This window comes from Chrysemys picta, chromosome 12, assembly GCF_011386835.1.
Source record: "Chrysemys picta bellii isolate R12L10 chromosome 12, ASM1138683v2, whole genome shotgun sequence".
Taxonomy (NCBI): domain Eukaryota; kingdom Metazoa; phylum Chordata; order Testudines; family Emydidae; genus Chrysemys; species Chrysemys picta.
Window position 1 is genome coordinate 15,076,478 of NC_088802.1, and position 23,282 is coordinate 15,099,759.

At 51.1% G+C, this 23,282-nt stretch overlaps 1 protein-coding gene and 1 long non-coding RNA gene across 3 annotated transcripts in view; one reads left to right on the forward strand and one right to left on the reverse strand.

Annotated features, from left to right (window-relative positions):
- Positions 1-23,282, reverse strand: part of LOC101951870 (butyrophilin subfamily 1 member A1-like) — a 207,180-nt gene that overhangs the window by 143,897 nt on the left and 40,001 nt on the right. The window lies entirely within an intron of this gene.
- Positions 1-23,282, forward strand: part of LOC135975049 (uncharacterized) — a 234,349-nt gene that overhangs the window by 137,840 nt on the left and 73,227 nt on the right. The window lies entirely within an intron of this gene.

The following is a 23,282-nucleotide window of genomic DNA, read 5'->3' on the forward strand; positions in this document are numbered from 1 at the left end:
ACCTCTCAACACAGAGACAAAATTTCTCGATACTTTAAATGACTGCTTCTTGGAGCAGCTGGTATGGGAACCCACAAGGGAGAGGCAACTCTAGATTTAGTCCTGAGTTGGGCGTAGGAGCTGGTCCAAGAGGTAACTATAACAGGACCGCTTGGAAATAGTGATCATAATATAATAACATTTAACATTCCTGTGGTGGGAAGAACATCTCAACAGCCCAACACTGTGGCATTTCTTTTCAAAAAGGGGAACTATGCAAAAATGAGGGGTTTAGTTAAACAGAAATTAAAAGGTACAGTGACAAAAGTCTCTATGGAGAGTAATTCCATGCTCTAATAAGAATATAACATTAGGGATCTATTATCGACCATCTCACCAGGACAGTGATAGTGACGATGAAATGCTAAGGGAGATTAGAGAGGCTTTCAAAATAAAAAAACTCAATAATAGTGGGGGATTTCAATTATCCCCCTATTGAGTGGATACATGTCACCTCAGGACGAAATGCAGAGAAAAAATGTCTTGATACTTTAAATGACTGTTTCTTGGAGCAGCTGGTACAGGAACCCACAAGGGAAGAGAAAATTCTCAAGTTAGTCCTGAGTGGAGCCCAGGAGCTGGTCCAAGAGGTAACTATAACAGGACTGCTTGGAAATAGTGATCATAATATAATAACATTTAACATTCCTGTGGTGGGAAGAACATCTCAACAGCCCAACACTGTGGCATTTAATTTCAGAAAGGGGAACTATGCAAAAATGATGAGGTTAGTTAAACAGAAATTAAACGGTACAGTGACTAGAGTGAAATCCCTGCAAGCTGAATGGGTGCTTTTTAAAGACACCATAATAGAGGCCCAACTTAAATGTATACCCCAAATTAAGAAACACAGTAAAAAAACTAAAAAAGAGCCCCTGTGGCTTGACAACCATGTAAAAAAAGCAGTGAGAGATAAAAAGACTTCCTTTAAAAAGTGGAAGCCAAATCCTAGTGAGGTAAATAGAAAGGAGTATAAACACTGCCAAATTAAGTGTAAAAATGTAATAAGAAAAGCCAAAGAGGAGTTTGAAGAACGGCTAGCGAAAAACTCCAAAGGTAATAACAAAATGTTTTTTAAGTACATCAGAAGCAGGAAGCCTGCTAAGCAACCAGTGGGGCCCCTCGATGATCGAGATACAAAAGGAGCGCTTAAAGACGATAAAGTCATTGTGGAGAAACTAAATGGATTCTTTGCTTCAGTCTTCATGGCTGAGGATGTTAGGGAGATTCCCAAACCTGAGCCGGCTTTTGTAGGTGACAAATCATAGGAACTGTCACAGATTGAAGTGTCACTAGAGGAGGGTTTGGAATTAATGGATAAACTTAACAGTAACAAGTCACCGGGACCAGATGGCATTCACCCAAGAGTTATGAAAGAACTCAAATGTGAAGTTGCGGAACTATTAACTAGGGTTTGTAACCTGTCCTTTAAATCAGCTTCTGTACCCAATGACTGGAAGATAGCTAATGTAACGCCAATATTTAAAAAGGGCTCTAGAGGTAATCCCGGCAATTACAGACAGGTAAGTCTAATGTCGGTACCGGGCAAATTAGTTGAAACAATAGTAAAAAATAAAATTGTCAGACACATAGAAAAACATAAATTGTTGGGCAAAAGTCAACATGGTTTCTGTAAAGGGAAATCATGTCTTACTAATCTATTAGAGTTCTTTGAAGGGGTCAACAAACATGTGGACAAGGGGGATCCAATGCACATAGTGTACTTAGATTTCCAGAAAACCTTTGACAAGGTCCCTCACCGAAGGCTCTTACGTAAATTAAGTTGTCATGGGATAAGAGGGAAGCTCCTTTCATGGATTGAGAACTGGTTAAAAGACAGCGAACAAAGGGTAGGAATAAATGGTAAATTCTCAGAATGGAGAGGGGTAACTAGTGGTGTTCCCCAAGGGTCAGTCCTAGGACCAATCCTATTCAACTTATTCATAAATGATCTGGAGAAAGGGGTAAACAGTGAGGTGGCAAAGTTTGCAGATGATACTAAATTGCTCAAGATAGTTAAGACCAAAGCAGACTTTGAAGAACTTCAAAAAGATCTCACAAAACTAAGTGATTGGGCAACAAAATGGCAAATGAAATTTAATGTGGATAAATGTAAAGTAATGCACATTGGAAAAAATAACCCCAACTATACATACAATATGATGGGGACTAATTTAGCTACAACCAATCAGGAAAAAGATCTTGGCGTCATCGTGGATAGTTCTCTGAAGATGTCCACACAATGTGCAGAGGCGGTCAAAAAAGCAAACAGGATGTTAGGAATCATTATAAAAGGGATAGAGAATAATAAGAAGAATATATTATTGCCCTTATATAAATCGATGGTACGCCCACATCTTGAATGCTGCATACAGATGTGGTCTCCTCATCTCAAAAAAGATATACTGGCACTAGAAAAGGTTCAGAGAAGGGTAACCAAAATGATTAGAGGTTTGGAATGGGTCCCATATGAGGAGAGATTAAAGAGGCTAGGACTTTTCAGCTTGGAAAAGCGGAGACTAAGGGGGGATATGATAGAGGTATGTAAAATCATGAGTGATGTGGAGAAAGTAGATAAGGAAAAGTTATTTACTTATTCCCATAATACAAGAACTAGGGGTCACCAAATGAAATTAATAGGCAGCAGGTTTAAAACAAATAAAAGGAAGTTCTTCTTCACACAGCGCACAGTCAACTTGTGGAACTCCTTATCTCAGGAGGTTGTGAAGGCTAGGACTATAACAGCGTTTAAAAGAAAACTGGATAAATTCATGGAGGTTAAGTCCATTAATGGCTATTAGCCAGGATGGGTAAGGAATGGTGTCCCTAGACTCTGTTTGTCAGAGGGTGGAGATGGATGGCAGGAGAGAGATCACTTGATCATTGCCTGTTAGGTTCACTCCCTCTGGGGCACCTGGCATTGGCCACTGTCGGTAGACTGTCTAGATGGACTGGTCTAGATGGACCTTTGGTCTGACCCAGTACGGCTGTTCTTATATTCATATGTTCTTATCCAGACACAGGGAGAAGCATCCAGGAAAGAGCCCCCCTCAGCCCAATTCAAAGGGATGTGGCAGCCCTGAGGGGGAGACCTCTCCATTCACGTCTCCAGAACCCACCTGGTCAGAGCTAAGGGTGTTTGGATGCTGGTCACTGAGAAGGTTTCTCTTTACTGGGGTGTGTGTGTGTGTATACACACACACACACACACACATATATATATATATATATATATATATATATATATCCCAGACCTGGTTAGGTGCCACCGGACTGCAGTAAGGTGAACCCAAGCATCTGAGCCCCAGGATCCCCAGATAATTCAAGCCTCTGGCACTGGAACAGAGCCCACCCCCGGCTCCAGTCTTGGGGTCCCTGGGCACATTCTTTGGGGACTCTCCCCCTATCTGAGGTGTGAAACCCGCTGCCTAACCCCCGGTGTAGAGCTGACCCTCCAGACTCCTGCATGCTTAAACACACCATCTCCCAGAATTCCACGCCAAGGTGAGAGCCTTCTGGTTTCAGCAGACTCTCAGAAGTGGCTGGCACCATGTCCCCCCCCCCCCCCCCCCCCCCCCAGGGGCTGCACAGGGATGTGGTGAGTGGCACGGAGTGGGGCCAGGGCAGGCAGCCAGGGAGCGCGCCGATGCCACCCCGAGCCGCTTTAGGTAAGCGGCGCCAGGCCGGAGCCCGAACCCCTCCTGCACCCCGCCCCCCAACTCCCTGTCCTGAGCCCCCTGCCTGCACCTCACACCCCTCCTGAACCCCAACCCCCTGCCCTGAGCCCCCTGCTGCACCCCTCCTGCACCCCAACTCCCTGCCCTAAGCCCCTGCCTCACCTCTCACCCCAACCCCCTGTGCTGAGCCCCCTGCTGCACCCTGCATCCCCATGCACCCCAACTCCCTGCCCTAGGCCCCCGCCTGCACTCCGCACCCCTCCTACACCCCAACCCCCTTCCCTGAGCCCCCTCATACACTCCACACCCCTCCTCTGCCCCAATCCATTGCCCTGAGCCCGTTCCTGCACACCGCACCCCCTCCCATACCCCGCACTCCCTCCCGCACCCCAACCCCCTGCCACAGACCTGCATACAATTTCCCCACTCCGATGTGGCCCTCAGCCCAAAAAGTTTGCCCACCCCTGCCCTAATGTTTCAAAAAAAAAGTGGCTTTGCATTTTAATTTAATTGCATGATAGGCTCTTTTAGTTTTCAAGTATGGATTGTTGTATTATGCAATAAGTGATGAATTGCGTAATATAGATGTTGTAGAAATGCATAGAAAGCCCGCGTTCGCTCGCAGCCAGGGCCAGCTCCAGGCACCGGCTCAGCAAGCAGGTGCTTGGAGCGGCCAACGGAGAGGGGTGGCACGTCCGGCTCTTCGGCGGCAATTCGGTGGTGGGTCCCTCACTCCCTCTGGGAGCGAAGGACCAGCCGCCGAATTGCTGCCAAAGACTGAAGTGGCGGCGGTAGAGCCGCCGCAGATCACGATCGCGGGCTTTTTTTTTTTTTTTTTGCTGCTTGCGGTAGAACTTTGTCCTAGTAGATGCATGCACTTCAAGTAAACAAAACAGAACTGTCTTTGATTTTTGCGGTGTTATTCAGACTCTTTATGCCTTCATGGAGGGGAGTCCTGTGTGACATGCAGCAATGGAGAAGATTTCACAAGAAGTAGGATCCCAGTTGAAGACTTTGAAGTCACTATCAAACACAAGATGGGCATGCAGAGCAGAAGCAGTGGCTGCTGTAAAACAAAACTCCATCATTTTACAAGTGTCCTTGGATGAGTTGGAAGCTGAAGTCGGATTGCTTCGGGGTTATGACGGATCTGTTCCTAAAGGTAGCACTACGAACACCACCAGAGAGAGACTTCATTGGCTAAAGGAATCAGATCGGACTTCCATGTTCCAGGCCTTTTACAAATCTATTCAATGCTTTGCAGTCTTACCTGTTACAAGCTGTTCATGTGAAAGAGCCTTTTCGAAACTAGCACATGTAAAAAACAAACTAAGAAGTACAGTGTCCCAACAGCGCCTCGACTCACTCATGATTTTGTACATTGAACAAGAATTGGCTTCGTCAGTTAATTACAATGATGTGATTGAGGGATTTAAGTCCATAACACCTGGTGAGAGACGTCTCATTCTCTAGGACAGGAAGATGAAGAAACCTTAATCTGTTTTGGTCAATTTGGGTTAGCTCATTATCTGGTTAAAGATAAAGATCATGAAAAATGACTGTATCTTTGTATACGCCTGGTATTTTGTGTCTCATTTTTTAAGTAAAGTTTAGTTGTTAATTTAAAAAAAATTAAGTTTAGTTAAGTTTTAGTTTATTTAGTTTGTTTGATGAATAAAAATAATGTCCTTTATGATTGAGTATTCAATAAAAGTTCACCTTAAAAATTAATAAATAAAATTCCTTGGGTGCACACCCTAATGACATGTGCTGTGCATGCCTATGGGTGTGTGTGTGTGTGATTTTTCACACCCCTGAGCCAGTAAGTTACTGCGCTGTGAATTGCCAGTGTAGACAAGCCATTTCACACACAGAGAGACTCTTTGCACAAGTCCAACACACTATTGCTCTTTCATTTAGCCATTTGCTGTCTGGGCTTAAATCCCCTCCCCATATCGATAGAGCATCTAAGGCCTTGGCTACACTTGCAAGTTACAGCGCTGTAAAGCCTCCCCCAGCGCTGTAACTCACTCCCCGTCCACACTGGCAGGGCACTTACAGCGCTGTATCTCCCTGGGTACACTGCTGCAGGTACTCCACATCTCCGAGAGGAATAACAGCTGCAGCGCAGTGGCTAGGACTCACCGGTGTGAGTGTAAATGCTTGCAGTGCTGTACTAATCACCTTGTCAAGTGGCCAATCCTCTCCAGTGTTGTGACCAGCTGCAGGAATGCGGAAGTGACGGTTTCAAAGCTCCTACCACACAGAAAAACAAACAGTTTGCAGCTTGGTTTGAGTGAGTGAATGAATGAGCAGGGGGACGGGAGTTCGGAACTTGCAAAATAGAGAGCTGACATGCAGGGCCGTAGCAACAAAGAACGTGGCCCCCTCCGAACGGTGGCCCCTTCCGAACATATGTCTGGGCGGGGCCCCTTATAATACAGAAACTGGAATGCAGTATTTATTTTGCCACTTTTAGGGGCCCCCTTCCTTGCGGGGCCCCCTCCGGTCGGAGGACGCTCGCTACGCCTCTGCTGACATGCTCCAAAAAGCACTCTCTCTCCCCCCACACTCCCTGTCACAATCCACCACCACCCCCGTTTTGAAAAGCACATTGCAGCCACATGAATGCTGGGATAGCTGCCCATAATGCACCGCTCCCAACACAGCTGCAAATGTTACAAGTGTGGCCACACCACTGCGCTGGCAGCTGTCAGTGTGGACAGACTGCAGCGCTTTTCCCTACTCAGCTGTACAAAGACAGGTTTACCTCACAGCGCTGTTCAGCTGCAAGTGTAGCCAAGGCCTAAGAAGATACGGCAAATCCAGAAACCAGGACATTGACATTAGCAACTAACAACTCAGAGGGCTTTCCCCACTTCTAATAGGGAAGCTGAGCACTATTCCCCAGCTCAGTAAAGAACTGGCAAGGTGGGAGGTGGGGGATAAGAACTGGCTGCTGGAACAAGTCGGGGCTCTGACCTCCCGATGCTCCCTGTGCACAGAGCAGAACTGTCCCTTGCTCCCCTTGGCTGCCCTGCCCCGACCTGTGACTGCCAAGCTTGTGACCGCACGGCCCAAGCTCTGAGCCCAGCTGTGCGAACCCAGTGTCCAGCCCAGGTGCTGGGGGCAGGCGGCTGCTGCTGACAGGGTGGACTCACTCCCGCAAGCTCCGGAAGCCGAGGCCATGAGAATGGAATGAAACCCCCCAACCACCGCACAGGCCACCAGACGTGGGGAGGTGGCAGGGGGCGCGTCTGACACACAGGTCTGTGGCACCCAGCTCCCTGCCACTGCCGCACGGTCCTAGCACTCTCGGGAGCACTCCTGCTCCAGCCAGGGTCACTGGGCCTGATCCTGCGGGGAGGGGAGACTGCTAAGCACCCTGGGCTCCCTCCAGCTGACACTGCTGGGCCCGATCTTGGAAGGGCTGAGCAGCCTCTGGTCCAGTTGACGCAGCTGGGCCTGAACCTGTGGGGGAGGGGGCTGAGACCCCTCTGCTCCCGCTGAAGCCACTGGGCTTGATCGTGGGGGTGGGGAACAAGCACCTCTGGCACCATGGCAGCTAGGTTCCATGGGCAGGGGCCAACTCCAGAGGTGATCATTAGCTGACACTGGGCTTCTTCGGGGCAGAGCTAAGAGTGCATCATAGGTGCAGCTCAGAGCTGTGCTCCTTTTTTTTGGAGCCTAAGGCCATGGCTATGTTAGGTAAAAAAGCAAGTCCTCACTCACCTCTCCAGCACCCGAGTTCGTGCGGAGTTGGTATGGGGCTCACAATCTGTCAGAGACCAGACACCAATTCGTTGATCAACGGGCTCACACTATCCTTAGCTTGAAAAGCTTCAGAGTAAGTGTGGCAAGTTTATTAGGGGTGAGCATCAATATTTATACACAGAAGTAAACAAAGTGATTAACAGATCATAATGGTCATGTATAATCAATCAAGATTCTACAGGATAAAACAGGTTAAAATGTAAATTCAAAAAGAGATAAGGGGAGATGGCTACTTAAGGGGAGGGGGGTGTCATGAGTAGTTCGCAGGTCAGAGCTTTGATTAAAAGTTCAGACAGAGACATCAAGTCTGGGTTAAGTTTAAGCTCATCAAAAGTTCAGACTCAACATTCCTCCATTTGTAGCTTTGGGATAACTATTTACCAAAAGCTACACCCCATTTTAAGGAGCCAAGGGCCGCTTGGCAATTTCAGCCTGGGCCAACTCGAAGAGAGTAAGGCCCTTGGCTGAAGTAGGAAAAGAATAAACTGACCCACATGAGTCTATGAGGGAGAGGACACACTGAATACAGCAACACAGTATTGTAAGGATTACTATGGCCCCAACAATACCCACCAAGAGTTTTTTTTTTAACCCACCCAAATCCAGGCAGCCAATTCCATAAGGCTCCTCACCAATCATAAGGTGGCTGGCCAGAGGAGTAGTTCTTAGCCATTTCCCTTAGATGTTTGGTACGTTGAAAAGTGTCAGAGTAGGTGTCATTTACAAAAACACAGCATTCTTCATTTATGAGGGCGCAAGTTCCTCCCTGGGCTGCTAACATTATGTCTAAAGCCATTCGGTTTTGCAAAGCTAACTGGCGCAGCTGGGACATTTCCCCAGCCTGATTCTCAAATAGGGTCGCAGTTTCATTGGTTAAAGATTCTAGTAGTCCCTGTAGACGGATGACACCACCCCTCAAGCTAATGAGACCAGCCCACCGCTGCCACGACAAACCATCACGGATATTAATATCTCTGAAGGTTTCACGGATGTTACGAACGTGGGGAAAATGAGGGGGAGTGAGGGAGATGCGAGAAGGCGGTGTTAGCCACTCTAAATAACATGACCCTGCCCAATCAGGGGAGAGAAAGTAATAAGCTTTGGGCCCGCACACCCAGTATGTTCCATACAATGAGTTTCGGGTATTCCATTTCTCAAAGTAGGAGGTAACCCACCACCCGTTGGACCACTGTTCCCCTGGTAACGCAGAGGGGTCGTTGTGCGAACTGCAGAGGCACAATTTGGTAGTGGTGTTTTCAAAGGGCAGTGTAGTACTGCTTGAGCAGTTGTAGAAGGCAGTCGTATGTCCCTTAGCAATTAGTTGGACACCCTCGTGATCTGAGCAGGGCTTCTTAAAAGCTGGCTCTGAAGGCCTGCCCACCCATGAAAAAGTTGGATCGGGGTGAGGGATCCACATATGGGATAAGTGGGATGCGCAAGGCTTGAAGCCAAGATTTTTACTAAAGGCGGTGCCATTAAATACATGTTGCATTTACTTGTTCCCACAAAAGTTGACCCCTTTTCTTTAACAAAACACAGTGATCCTGTCTGATTGGTTACCCTGAGATATCTGTTAATTGGCACTCCTGTTTTGTCCCATGTAAGATTGTGTTGGACTGGATCTTTTACTCTAGCCGGTGGCATCCAAGTCATATTAGCAGTGGTCAGGGGAATGGGTGCGAAGGGGAGTCCCTGTTCTGCATTTACTGGAAATTGAGTACATACCCAGCAATTACTTCTATTTCCTAAAATACGAGTTTTAACCTCGTGGGAATATCTAATAAAAGCATTATCTTCATAAGCAGAAAATAAACTAAAAAGGCATAATAAAAAACATACAGTTGTCAGAATAAAAGGTCCTCTCATTTTTTCCGAGTCAACTTAAGTCTGATGTCTGAAAGAGGTAAGCTGGTCCACTGGTCGGAGGCAGTGTCCTCAGTGGTGGCAAGAGCTGCTGGTCCGTCACTGTGGTCCACTACGGCTGGCTTGACGTGGGAGTGGTGGATCCAGGATTTGCGTCCTTCCAGGAACACTGCAGTCTGGGTTGTTAAAAGAACCTGGTGGGGTCCAGTAAACCTCGGCTGGAGGGTGTCGCCACGAACGAACTTTTTGGCCCAGACGAAGTCCCCTGGTTGGAACGGGTGGATCTGTTCTTCCAGCGGCACGGTCTGGGAAAACTGCGAGGCTTTCCAAAGGGTACTGAGGCGAGCCTGTAGGGAGAGAAACTGGCACGCGGTCATATAATCCCCTCCCAATAGTGAAACATCAGCACGTGGTAGCGCCCCGCCTTTGAAAGGGGGGTGTCCATAGAGCAGTTCAAAGGGGGATAATCCCAATACACGGGTTGGGCGAGTACGAAGGTGAAACAGGACCAAGGGAAGTACCTGAGGCCACTTTAATCCTGTTTCCTGACAGTATTTAGCCAATGTAAACTTAAGCTCCCTATTCATACGCTCAACTTTCCCGCTAGACTGGGGGTGGTAGGGTGTATGAAAGGAGTGTGAAATGCCCAGTCCTTGTTCTAAACGGCCAAGGACATGACCAGTAAAGTGAGGTCCGCGATCTGAGTCAAGCACGAGAGGGATGCCAAAACGGGGTACAATGTCTCTAAGGAGAATCTTCGCCACTGTGGCAGCAGTACAATTAGCAGTAGGAAAAGCTTCGACCCAGGAAGTCAGAGGGCAAACCAAAACAAGGAGGTGCTTTTTCCCAAAAGCCTTTGGCATATCTGCAAAGTCAATTTGAAGATGTTGAAATGGAGCAGCAGGCGGAGGTCTTCCACCCTTAATTTTTTTAAGAGGCGGAGCAGGTCCATTACACTGACATGTGCTGCATGCTTTCACTATTGACAGGCAGTAGGGTTGAATGCCTGGAGCATACCAAAAGCGAGCGATTGTGTCCACAAGGGCGTGCGTGCCGTAGTGACCCCCCTTATCATGGTGCCAGCGAACTGCCACGGGGTATGTGGAGCGAGGGAGGCAGGCTCGGCCATCCGGCATAAGCCAGGTCCCTTTGACCAGAGTGGCTCCGAGGCTCTCCCACGACTGTAGTTCAGCAGCGGGTACTGGTACAGGGTGCGGTGGAGTAAAGGAGGAGGCTGCAATAGCCAACGTGGGCATGGCTAAGGGTAAGACGGCAGCCGTCTTGGCGGAGGCGTCAGCCAGGGCATTCCCACGGGTGACGGGGCTATCATCTTTAGTATGGGCCCGGCAGTGAATTACAGCCAGGACCGAGGGTTCTTGGAGGGCGTCCAAAAGCTTGTGGATGAGGGGGAGGTGCTGAATGGGTTTACCGGCAGCTGTCTGGAAACCTCGAAACTTTCAGAGGTGGATGTGACAATGCACAACTCCAAAAGCATACTTGCTATCAGTAAAAATGGTAACGGTCTTACCAGCGGCCAACTGGCAAGCTCGGGCCAGGGCATAGAGTTCGGCGGCTTGGGCTCCCCAGTTGCCTGGCAGTGAGGCGGCCTCTTGAATGTCCCATTCAGAGGTGACTGCATAACCGGTGAAACGCTTGCCATCAACATAGAAGGAGCTTCCGTCCGAGAAGAGGATGCAATCAGGGTTGTCCAGTGGCACGTCAAACAGGTTGTCCCTTATCTGTAAGATGCTATAAACTACTTCCACACAGTCGTGCTGATCCTGGAGGACTGGCAGGTCAGGAAGCAAGGTAGCTGGATTAAGGGGCCCACACCTTTCAAAAATTAGGTTAGTGTCTTCTAAGAGTTCGGCCTCTAGCTGTTGCTGACGATGGGCCGAAAAGACTTGGGTTGTGCCCCTACGCAGAAGGGCTGACAAGGCATGAGAGGTCCAAACCGTGGTAAAATGACCCAGGGTCAGGCTCTTTGCCTTTGTGATCAGCAGGGCAGCTGCTGCCAGAGTCCGGGTGCAGGATGGGGTTCCCTGAGCGACAGGGTCGATCTGCTGAGAGTAAAAAGCAAGCGGGAAAAGGTGGGGCCCGCTCAGCTGGGTAAGGACGCCACTAGCAATTCCGCCCCTCTCGTGGACAAAAAGGTGAAAGGGTTTGCTGTAATTGGGGTGGGCGGAGAGACATGGAGGAGGCCACACTGTCCTTGAGTAACTGAAAGGCTTGGATTGTGTCCGGGGACCACTGCAAAGGGTCAGGAGCAAGGTTAGCAGTGAGTCGGTGGAGCGGTTTGCTTAACTCCCCGCAGGACGGTAACCAGGGGCGACAGAAGCCAATTAATCCTAAGAAACCTCGAAGTTGTTTCTTGGTGTTTGGCAGAGGGCAGTTTTGGATAGTCTTTATGCGGACTGGGTCCATTTGTCTTCCCTCTGGGGTTAACAGGAAGCCCAGATATCGGACCTTCTGTGAGACCCACTGAATCTTGTTAGGGTCTACCTTGTGGCCTCTGGTGTGTAGGTATAATAAAAGTGCCTTACCATCGATGCGGAGGGCAGCTTCTTCGCGGTTACCTAATAGGATGTCATCTACGTATAGGACTAACGTGGATCCCTGCGGACTGGTGAAGCCTTCCAAGTTGTGGCGGAGGCATTGGCTGAAAATCGTGGGGCTGTCTCTGTAGCCTTGAGGAAGTCGTTGCCAGACATAACTTTGTCCCTCCCAGGTGAAACCAAAGAGATACTGAGAGTCTGGGTGCACAGGAATGCTGAAAAAGGCTGATTTTAAGTCAATAACAGTGAACCACTCAGCATCCCAGGGGATTTGGCTGATGATAGTAGCTGGATCAGGAACTACTGCATGAAGAGGGACCACATACTGATTAACAACCCGTAGATCCTGTACAAAGCGCCAACGAATAGGGTCTCCGTCCTTTTTAGGAGGCTTTTTGACAGGCAGTATAGGGGTGTTACAAGGAGTGCGCTGAGGGCGGACTAGCTTTTGTGCAATGAATCCCTCAATAATGGGGCGGATGCCCTCCCGGGCTTCCAACGACAGGGGGCATTGAGGGACTGATGGGGGGGGTTAAGGAGGGCTTCACTTGAATCCTTACTGGCTCTGCTGAAAGGAGCAGGCCAACATCAGTGTCAGAAATTCCCCAGAGGGTTAAAGGCAAGTCAGTGAGGTCAGGGGAGAGAGAGGGGGGGGTTTCCCAATTACCCTGAGTTGGGGCCGAATCTCCTAACACTGTCATCAATAATCCTACCCCTTCAGGAGTGCAGGTTAAAGTAGCCTCAAGCTTACAGAGTAAATCCCGGCCCATCAAAGGGATCGGACAAGCTGGGGGAAAAAGAAAACGGTGAGAAAAACATTTATCAGCATAAATAACATTTAGAGGCAAAGTGAGTCCCAGAGACTGTGGGTTGCCCTCCACCCCAGTTGCAGTTTTAACCTCAGAGGATAGCCAGGGAGAGGGAGCATGATTTAAAAGAGAGAAAGTAGCTCCAGTATCAATGAGGAAGGAGACAGGCAGTCCCTGGACTGAAAGGGTTAGACGAGGCTCTTTGCTGGGAGGGGAGAAAGTGAGGAAGGAGCCGGCTAAAGATATTAAGGAAATAAGACCATCACATTGTTTGCCTTCGCCCCCGGGGTACCGTCATTGAGGAGGCTGAGTTTGCTGCAGCTGCTGCTGTTGCCCGTAGTTGATCCAGGCCTGGGGAACGGGCTGAGCTGGTGGTGCAGGGGTGTATTCGTCCCTGGTGTAAGTATCTGCGGATGCGACTGGACCCTCTGGGCGTCCCCAGGGGAGGGGTATGCAACCGGCTGCATCTGCTTGATCTTTTGCCTAGTAATTACTCCTCCCGAGGTGTGCCCTTCCATTTCCCCCTTATCCCTCTGCAGAGATTCCGATCTGGAGTCCTGCAGATTCCCCTCTGCGCCCTGGAGAGAGTCCCCCTACGGAGGAATAGGGGCAGGTGCAGTGGGGACCAACTGACGAGTCAAAACACGCCGTGGTTTACACCCTTCATCGAAATAACATGGAGGGGGTTCACTCTCGGGAGAATACCTGACTGCCATAATTTTTAAAGATTTCCACAGCTCTGCTGCTGTGTCCCAACAAAACCAGTAACATAACTGTCCCGGATGGTCTTTTTCAATCTGGCTCCTTACTCCTCTTAAGGCAGCCTGTTCGAAAGAGCCATACGAAGGCCACCTCATCTCCGGGTTGGCCAATACCGCGGTATACCCAGTCCAATTCCTTACACACAGTGTGTACAACTTCCTCCTAGACATTCCTGTCTGTACTGGGAGTTTCCCTTCGTTCCATAACTTATTTACAATCCCCAACGGACTCTCAAGAGGCACGCTAGTCCCTTGACCCATGGTGTCTGACAGGAGCCCTCCAACTGGCGTTTACCCTGCTGTCCAGTACACGACCCCTCAATATTGAATTGGCTGGGAGAAATCTCCCGTGGCGCCTGCCAATTCGTATATGAGTGGTCTGACCACTGGACAGAGGCACCGCACCAGAAGGAAATCCCGGACGAGCCCCCAAATTGTTAGGTAAAAAAGCAAGTCCTCACTCACCTCTCCAGCACCCGAGTTCGTGCGGAGTTGGTATGGGGCTCACAATCTGTCAGAGACCAGACACCAATTCGTTGATCAACGGGCTCACACTATCCTTAGCTTGAAAAGCTTCAGAGTAAGTGTGGCAAGTTTATTAGGGGTGAGCATCAATATTTATACACAGAAGTAAACAAAGTGATTAACAGATCATAATGGTCATGTATAATCAATCAAGATTCTACAGGATAAAACAGGTTAAAATGTAAATTCAAAAAGAGATAAGGGGAGATGGCTACTTAAGGGGAGGGGGGGTGTCATGAGTAGTTCGCAGGTCAGAGCTTTGATTAAAAGTTCAGACAGAGACATCAAGTCTGGGTTAAGTTTAAGCTCATCAAAAGTTCAGACTCAACAGCTACACTCGGGACTTCACAGCACTGGTGTAGTCGCGCCGCCAGTGCTGCGAGAGAGCTCTCCCAGCGCTGCATGTACTTCACCTCTCTGAGGGGAGTAGCTTGCAGCGCTGCGAGGGAGCGTGCAGCGCTGCAGGCTTTGATTACACTGGCGCTGTACTTGCTGTGCTCAGGGGGGTGTTTTTTCACACCCCTGAGCGCAGCAAGTTGCAGCGCTGTACAGCGCCAGTGTAGCCAAAGGCTAAGTGTTTGCAGTAGCAGTCCCCTAAGTGCCTGTTTCTGCCTCTAGTCACGTGTGCTGCTGCCACCCACTAGGAACCCACATGCCTATCTCCTGCCCAATCCAAATGCAAGACCTGGTAGTAATGGGAGACTTTAGCTACCCAGATACCTGTTGGAAAAGCAATACGGCTGAACACAAAAGGTTCCAGTAAGTTTTTGAAATGTATCAGGGACAACCTTTTGTTTCAGAAGGCGGAGGAAGTAACCAGGGGAAAAGCCATTTTAGACGTGATTCTGACTAATGGGGTGGAAGGAATTGGTGTGAATCTGAAGGTTGAAGCCAATTTGGGTGAAAGTGACCATGAAATGATAGATTTCATGATTCTAAGGAAAGGAAGGAGTGAGAGTAGCAGAATAAGGAAGATGGACTTCGAAGGCAGACTTCAACAAACTCAGAGAACTGGCAGCTAAGGTCCCATGGGAAGAAAATCTACAGGAAAAAGGAGTTCAGGAGAGCTGGCAGTTTGTCAAAGAGACACTAATAAAGGCGCAACAACAAGCTATCCTGATGCCAAGGAAAGAGAGGAAGAACAGTAAGAGGCCAATATGGCTCCATCAGGAGCTTTTTAATGACCTGAAAACCAAAAGGGAATCCTACAAAAAGTGGAAACATGGACAAGTTTCTAAGAACGAGTACAGGAGACTAGCAGAAGCACATAGGGACAAAATGAGAAAGGCTGGGGATGAGGACCCAGGACTGGAGAAGGGCAAACATTGTACCTATCTTAAAAAAGTGGAACAAAGAAGACCCAGGGAATTACAGACCAGCCAGCCTAACTTCAGTTGCTGGAACATATCTTTCGAGCACTCTCCTATGAAGTGTGGGAGACCCCAGTTCAAGTCCTTTCTCTCCCTCAGAGGGAGGGGAAGTGAGTCTGGGTCCCTTCACATTGCAGGTGAGCGCTCTAATCCTTGGGCTGAAAGTGATGACAGGCAGGCACCCCTCCTCTGGCCAGATTCTGAATGGGACCTGAACTGATGGTCTGCCTCTGAGCAGACTTGCTGAATTGGGCCCGGAAGGTCAGATAATCAGAGGGGCACCTATTTTCCCTGGGTTCTTGGTTCATGCTAGGGATTGGGCAGGAGATAGGCATGTGGGTACCTAGTGGGTGGCAGCAGGGCCTTAAAATGGTTTAAGATAAAAGGGGAAAAAATAGAGGCTATGTCATGAGAGGGGTCTACTCTAGACCACCACATCAGGAGGAGGAGGTAGGTGAGGCATTTCTAGAACAAATAACAGAAATATCCAGATTGAGGGAGCCCCACATCAGGGCCCAGCAGTTCCAGCCCTCACCAGAGGGGAGGAGACCCACATTCCAATTCCTGCCCCATATCACACAGGGAGATTGAACCGGGGGCTCCCAGCTGAGGGCCCAGCCACTGAGCTAAAGGCTAGAAGGGAAGCAGTGGCACCTTTTTCTGTTAATGGAAACTATTCCGCAGACTCGACGTGGATTCAGGAATAATTTAAATCAACCTGAAATATAATTTTTTGGCAAATAAACTATTTCTCCAAAACATTTTGCCCAGCTCCACTTCAAACCTGTTTGAGCATCTTAGGAGGCCAGATCCCAGTGATTTGCAGTGAGTGACTGGAAAATGCCCAGAAATGCACAGGTGGAGGGGCCTGGGCTCCCTGGCCTAGCTCCGGATTTCAACTTGGCCTGGGGGCAGGGTCTCAGGGGAGGGGAGGGGCCAGGGCTTTGTGGCCCTCCACTTTTAGGCAGAGTCTGTCACCCTGCTCATCATGTGTCTCCAGCTAATGACTGTGCCAGCCACCTCCCTCACTCTCATTAACCAGCCCTTGGTCAGAGATGGGAACTTTCACACCAAGGCTCTGGAGACACTTTGTATGTCTCTACACAGCCCACAGCAGCGAGTCTCAGAACCAGGTCGACAGGGGCTCTCAGTCTAGCACTGAAAATAGCCGTGTAGATGTCCAGGCTCAGGCTGGAGCTCGGGCACTGGAGCCTGGGGAGCGGGTGGGATTCCCCAGACACAATGTCTACACAGCTGTTTCTAATGCTATAGCGCATGTCTGGCGCCCTGGCTCTGAGACTCACTGCTGTGGCCTGTGTAGACGAAACCTTCATGCTTAAAACATGAGACTTTTCACAAAGCCAGAAACTCGATTTTCTCCCCACGCCCAGCCAGATTAGCCATAAATGTTCAGGGTAGAGCTGCCAATTAATTGCAGTTAATGCCTGCAATTAACTGAAAACAAAATTAATGCATTAATTTCTTAAATGAGTTAATTGCATACTTGTGGGCAGGTTGGGAGGCTGAAGAACGCCCAGCCTGCAACTCCGTAGGCAGCGGGACAGCTGAAGCCCCAGAGCAGAGCTGTGGGGGGGTTGAAACCTCAGCTCACAGCTCCGCAGGAACCCCACACCCCGCACCCTGAGAGAGGCTGAAACTCTGAGGCCTGAGCCCTGAGGCTATATTTGAAAACATAGAACCCCCCCAAAAATGTAAATAAATGGTATTCTAATATTGTTTAAGACTGTGATTAATCACGGTTAATTTTTTTAATCGCTTGACAGCCTAGTCCAGAGTTTTCTCCCCAGGCTGGGGAGCGCTAAGGGGCCGTTGTAAGGGGGAAGCAGTTTAATGTCACACAGAGATGGGGGATGATCAGGGTTAACATGGGAAGTGTATCCTGGCTTTAGCTCTGGAGTCACAACCAGTCTCCATAATAACAAGCCCCTGTGATGGAGTGGGAATTGTCATAATATTTTTTGAATACTGTGTGTGCCTCAGTTTTCCCTATATAGGGAAAGGGTTAAAAAGGTGGTGGAGAAAAGGGTATTTTCTTTACAGGAGAATCCATCTGGGGCTGAAGCCTACCTGACTGGGGCCTGGGCCCAGAGAATAGCCCAGCGATTTGTTACCTGGCAACTGACGGCCCTGGCCAGGGCAGGAAACCAGCCTGTTCTGACCAGTTGGAGAACAAAGAACTGTGCTGGGGTGCCTACGTGTGGGACAGAGACACACACGCAGTTGGACTGGGTCTCAGGGTCTGAGAGCCCTGGGCTCTGGTCTGACCCAGATGGACTGAGCTGTAACTTTGTTTTCTGTGCTAACCTAAGGACTTTCTATGCTGTGTTCCAGACAACTAATAAACCCTACTGTTTTACACTGCCGGCCGAGAGTCACTCTGGTCTATGGAAGGTGGAGCTGCATTGCTCCCTTGGGTCTGTAAGTTCTTCTCAGGGGTCCGATTCAGGTGGACTCACGGCCCCAAAGTCCGGTTCTAGGAGGTGATGAAGCCAATGGGCTTACCCCAGAGACAGAGTGGGAGGCCAGAGGGGGTTCACATTCTGATGGGGTAACTCCCAAGGGAACTGTACCAGAGCTGTTCAAGAGCTGTGGATCTGTGACACCCCCTGGCTCCTCCCCTGGGATCTAGCCGCCCCGGCTTTGCCAGCAGAGTGTGAGTCCCCTCCATGGAGATCTCTGGCCTGTGGCACTGACACGCTGCCCTGTGAGTCTGCAGGGCTCATGCGCTGCTCAAACAGCTGCTCCAGGCTGACGCTGCCCAGCTGCTCCCCACAGAGTTTACAGGTTCCAGAGGCCCCGACAGGAAGAGGTTTCTCTGGGACCGGAGCTCTGACAGTGTTTCTGCTCCTGGTCTGGCTCTCCCTGCCCCTGCGGTGCTGACAGGCTGCACCCGCTGGGAGAGCCGGGTCTGCCCCTCCCAGTGCACGCAGGGACATTGTGTCCGCGACCCCTTCCCCCCATTTCTGGGAAGGGGAACAGCAGCCCCAGGGCCCCTCCCTTCACCCTCTGAACTGTCAGAGCAGGGACAGGAGCATTGTGGGATAGCGCTGGGGACTATGTGCACTGCTGGGATTATTATGCCAGTGATCTCAGTGCAGACTGGCTCGGTGCTGGGCCCCACAGCAATCAGACTTGCTGCAGTCCAGTCTGACCCACATGGTGGCTGACACGTCTCTGCGCTGTTGAGACCATGTGTGGGTGGGTGGATGTGGGGTGAGACAGGCCAGATTTCCCTGCTGCAGACAAGCAGGGGCCCTGCAGAGCCTGCTCTAGTCATGAGAGCCCCAGGCCGTGTTCCCCAGGAAAGCTGCCCTGGGTTAACTCAAATTGCTCTAAAATTGATGTAGAGACCTCGGTGCAAACCCCTGTGTGACTCTCCCAGCTCTGTGTGGACGGGGCTGGTCGGGATTAGCTTCATGGTGGTCAGGAACCGACCTGAGCTGAACCGAGCTCAGCCGGGAGTCTGGGCACAAACTGGAACCCGTCTAACCGACCTGCTGCTGGCAATTCCCTCGAACCAGGCAGAGGGGACGGGCTCAGGGAGGATGGGGACTCATTTCTCCAGGGCTCGGCTGGAGTCATGCTGCTGCTCTCATCTCTCCTTGTGCTGTGCCTGCACAGGGATGGGCCCTAAGGTCTGTTGTTATTTCTCCTACTCCCCCAATGGGGGTTTATTTCCCACCCCCCCAGCTGTGCCATCTCCCAGCTCTGGGGCACTGGGCATGGTGCCAGGAAGGGCTGCAGGGAGCGAATCTCTCCCTGGTAAGGGAGTTGGAGTCACCAATACAAGATCAACTTCAGTTACCTGCGAATCCTCAGGCTCTTCTGAGTCCTGGAACAACTGGCAGAGAGAGAGCGCGGAGAGTTCACACAGCAGAGTCACCCGGAGCGGGGATCAGGTACGTACACGAGCCCCTCCCCACAGCACCCAGCTCTGCACCGTCTCACAACAGACCAGGGTTCAACAGGCTCCGACTCCCCCTCGTCTTTTCTGTCCCACGTTCACCTGCTGGGTTTCTCTCCTGTGAAGATCACATCATACCTGCCCAGCCCAGGGGCTGCTCCATACAGGGGAACAGGCTCCCAGCAGCTGTTGTGCCCTGCCCTAGAACAGCCACCAGGATTCTCACCTCTCTCTGCAACCAGCCCCTCTGGAAGGAAAGAGAGAAAAACCCATCACTGGCGTGATGTCACCAGGGCTAGAAGTCACAGCTCTGTCAGATGATGCAATAGGGACCATGGGGACTAAGGGCAAGCAGCCAGCTTCTCATAGGCATTTCAGCACCTGAAGATTCAGAGAAACCCCCAGCAGCACCCCTTACCCAGGAATCCCATCACGGTCTGCTGGAGATTGTTCTGTCAAGGGAAATCCCAGATTCTCTTTTCCAGCTCCGAGGACTCGGGTTCTGGACACAGACATCGCCTCCTCGTCCCTGCAGAGACACGAGTGTGTTTATTCCTCTCCCTCCTCGGCCCTACGTTCCCATCCCAAAGCCAGAAAGGGGAGCGGGTGGGGGCTGGGGCCACAGGCAGAGCTAACAGGGCTGTGACCTCTGCTGCCCACGGAATTTAGCATCTGCACAACCTGCCGGGTCCCAGCCTGGGGACTGGTTGCCTCTCTCCATCCAGAGAGAAAACACAGCCAGGGAAGTGCCAACCCCACCTCCCCTCACACCTGGCCAGGCCCATTTGCCCCACCAAGACCTGGAGGGGCCACTCCCAGGGTGAGAGAGGGGCCTGTTCTCCAGGCCCAGCCTCTCCTCAGCTTCTCCTCTCAGCTCCAAGGGGCCTGGTCACTCCCCATGGGGTGGGGGTTCTGGGATGTGGACACTGTCACACTAGGGCCTGGGCTGGGACACTGGGCTCTTTCCCCATAGGCCCCTGAGCCCCCTTCACACAGGACAGGCTTTGGGCCATGACAGAGCTGGGGCCAAGTTGACAGGCCTGCAGCCCCATTAATGATCCCCTGAGCCAGCCCGACCCCAGGGAGGGGTTTCCAGCCCAGTCCTGTGGGGCAATCCCCTCCCCAGGGTGGGTCACCCAGCCACAGCGGCTGCAGCTCCAGGGTGATGGGGACAGAGGTGGGCTGGATCCAGAGGGTGAGACTGTAACCACAGTCAGGGCACTGGGGGCTGTGTTCGTAGCCTGGGCTGTGAGCCTCGTCCAAGCACGACGTGGCGTGAGGGGCAGACGGAGCCCGGACGTACCTGCTCACGGCACTTCTGACACCTTAGAGGGGAATGAGAGACAGAGCAGAGAGTCAGTGCCCATGGTGCAGCCCGGCCCCCTGCCCTAGATGGGTCACTCAGCTCTCCCAGTCCCAGCCCCACAGGCTGCTCCCCCAGGGGGGTGGAGGCACTAAAGGGAGGGAGGGGTGGCTGGGCCCCCTGAACTGAGTCCCAGGGCTAGAATAGCCTTTCTCCAGCCTCCCCCGGCTCCCCACCGGCCCCAGCTCCAATATCTTTGCAGCCCCGGGGCCCCTGACCCTGCAGACACACTGGGCCGCGCTCTCTGCACTGAGTTACCCTGTGAGGCCCCAGTGGCTATGGGGCCATCCCCTCCCTGCTCTGGGCATGTCTGACACAGTCTCACCTGCAGCAATTCAGGCGCCAGCTGCTGACACTTCCCCTCCAGCTCCGTGTTCAGGGCGCTGAGCCGGGAAATCTCCTCGCACAGGCAGGTGGCATTTTCCTCCCTCCTCCTCCCAATCTCCTCGTCCAGCTCTCCCAGCCGGGCCAGCAGGAGGCTCTTGTTCAGCCAGGAACTGGCGCAGCCGCTCGCACTCGAACACCACCAGCTGCCTCTCCACTTCCGTCTGCCTCTGGGGTGCACAGAGACCCGCAGGGACAGGGCAGAGCAGGGACATGGGGTGAATGGGGGTCATGAGAAATGGCACAAAGCCTGGTCCAGGCTGCACAGAGCGTTTCATTCGATATCTTTGCCAGTAGAACTGTGTGTGCACTAGGGCTTTTGCTAGTATAAAAATGTCACCAAAAATCACCAACCCCCCCCCCCCAATCCCTATAACTGCACCAGCAACAGATTTAAGTGTAGCTCAGGACTTGGCAAATGGTGCTGCCCAAACCACCCAATGACATCGCTGGAAACGTCTGACACTCAAACCCTGGGATCAGCACAAATCTCCCCCTGCTTCACCCTGACCCCTGCCACATCTGTGCATGTTCAGCAGTGTTACTGGCCTCTCCCCCTGCCCCCAGTGCTAGCGAGGCAGAGCCAGAGGCTGCTCCCAGCTACTCTCGTGTGAACCCATTGACTTCACTGGGCGGCAGCCCAGCAGGCTCTCAAGTGCCAGGCACTTCAGGTGTCCCTTCCCGCACTGCCGCTGCTCCTGCCCTCTGCCTTGGAGTTGCTCTCGGGAGCCTCCTGCTTGCTGTGCAGAGGGGGGAGGGGAGGTGGGCACTGATGTCAGGGTGTCCCCCTACCCCTGTACCCCTGTACCCCAGCTCCCCAGAGTGTGGGGGGGGGGGATCACAAGACAGGGCTCAGGACAGAGGGAGCTTGCTGGCAGCTGCTGTTGGTCTGAACATGTGGATCTACTTAAAAGGGCAGTGTACTTAAGTGGGGTCAGTGTATTTAAAGGGGCAATGTGCATCTCTCTCTCTCACACACACACAGTGTGTGTCTCTGTCACATACACACACACAGTCTTTCACACTCACCTCCCAACACAAACTTGTATTATTGTTGTTGGTACTTCTTGATACTTCTTTCAAAGTGTATTATTTTAGTTTTTTGACCAGTCTATGCATTTCATAATTTTTATTTATCTTATGCTTAAATTTAATTCTTTGAGTAGTGAGTTCTAAAATGCCCAACCTGTCCTGGCTGGACTAATTATCCCTACGGTAACTTTTTAAAAACATAGATTATATCTAGGTTTTTGGTTTCTACTGGAGGCGCACATCCGCACATTACCTCAATATGGGGCACATAACAATATTCATTCCGTACATGGATGGGAAAAATTGTAGGGAACATTGACCCTAACCCCACTGACGTCAGTGTTGTCACTCCTGATTTACACCAGGTATCTCAGAGCAGAGGCTGCCCCGCACTGTTGAAATGACCCTGAACTGTCGTCCTGCATTGACCCTGGAAACCCTTTAAGCTTCTGAATGACCCAGACACCAACCAGTGCAGAGACACCTCTGCTGCTGTCGCTGACACCTGTGCAAACCTGCTGGGCAGGGCAGGGCACCTACCAGGAGCCTCTCACTCTCCCTGTCCCCCTTGGATTTCAGTCCTAGGGGCTCTTCTCTCTCCTCCTGCAGACGGCTCAGGATTCGCGCCTGCAAACTGAGACAATAGCTCTGGGGGCTGCTTTGGGTGCCTGGGTTTGTGCCCAGCCATAGTGTCCTCACTGAGCAGAGTGAGGCTGTGGGAGCAGGTCCCCCTTCTCCAACCCACTGAAGAAGTGACCCTGCTCCAAGGTAACTGCAGGCAAAGGTCCTGGGCCTGTCCCAGTCCCTTCTCTGCACCATCATCTCCAGGAACGTGGGTGTTTCCCTGTCACAGGTCTGGTGCTTTTGAACAGCTCTGGAATAGTCCCTGGGAGGACCCCTTTGGTGTGGCAGCCCCCTTAGGGTCACAGTCTTTCACTTGGCTTCTCCATCTCCTGGGTCCGAACCAAAGAGCCTTCAGCACCCTGCCTCATGCTGTGAGCTGCCTTTGGTGAGTCCAGCTAGGTTGGACACCTGAGGCAGACCTGTACCCCCAAAGGGAGCCATGCACCCCACTTCCTTACTCTTATGCTGTAAAAGCAGAAGGGTTTGTTAGATGTCTGGAACACAGCGCAGACAGTGCTTAGTTAACACAGACAAGGGAAAGGTACAGCATGGTCCATCTGGGTCAGTCCCAAAGCCCTCTG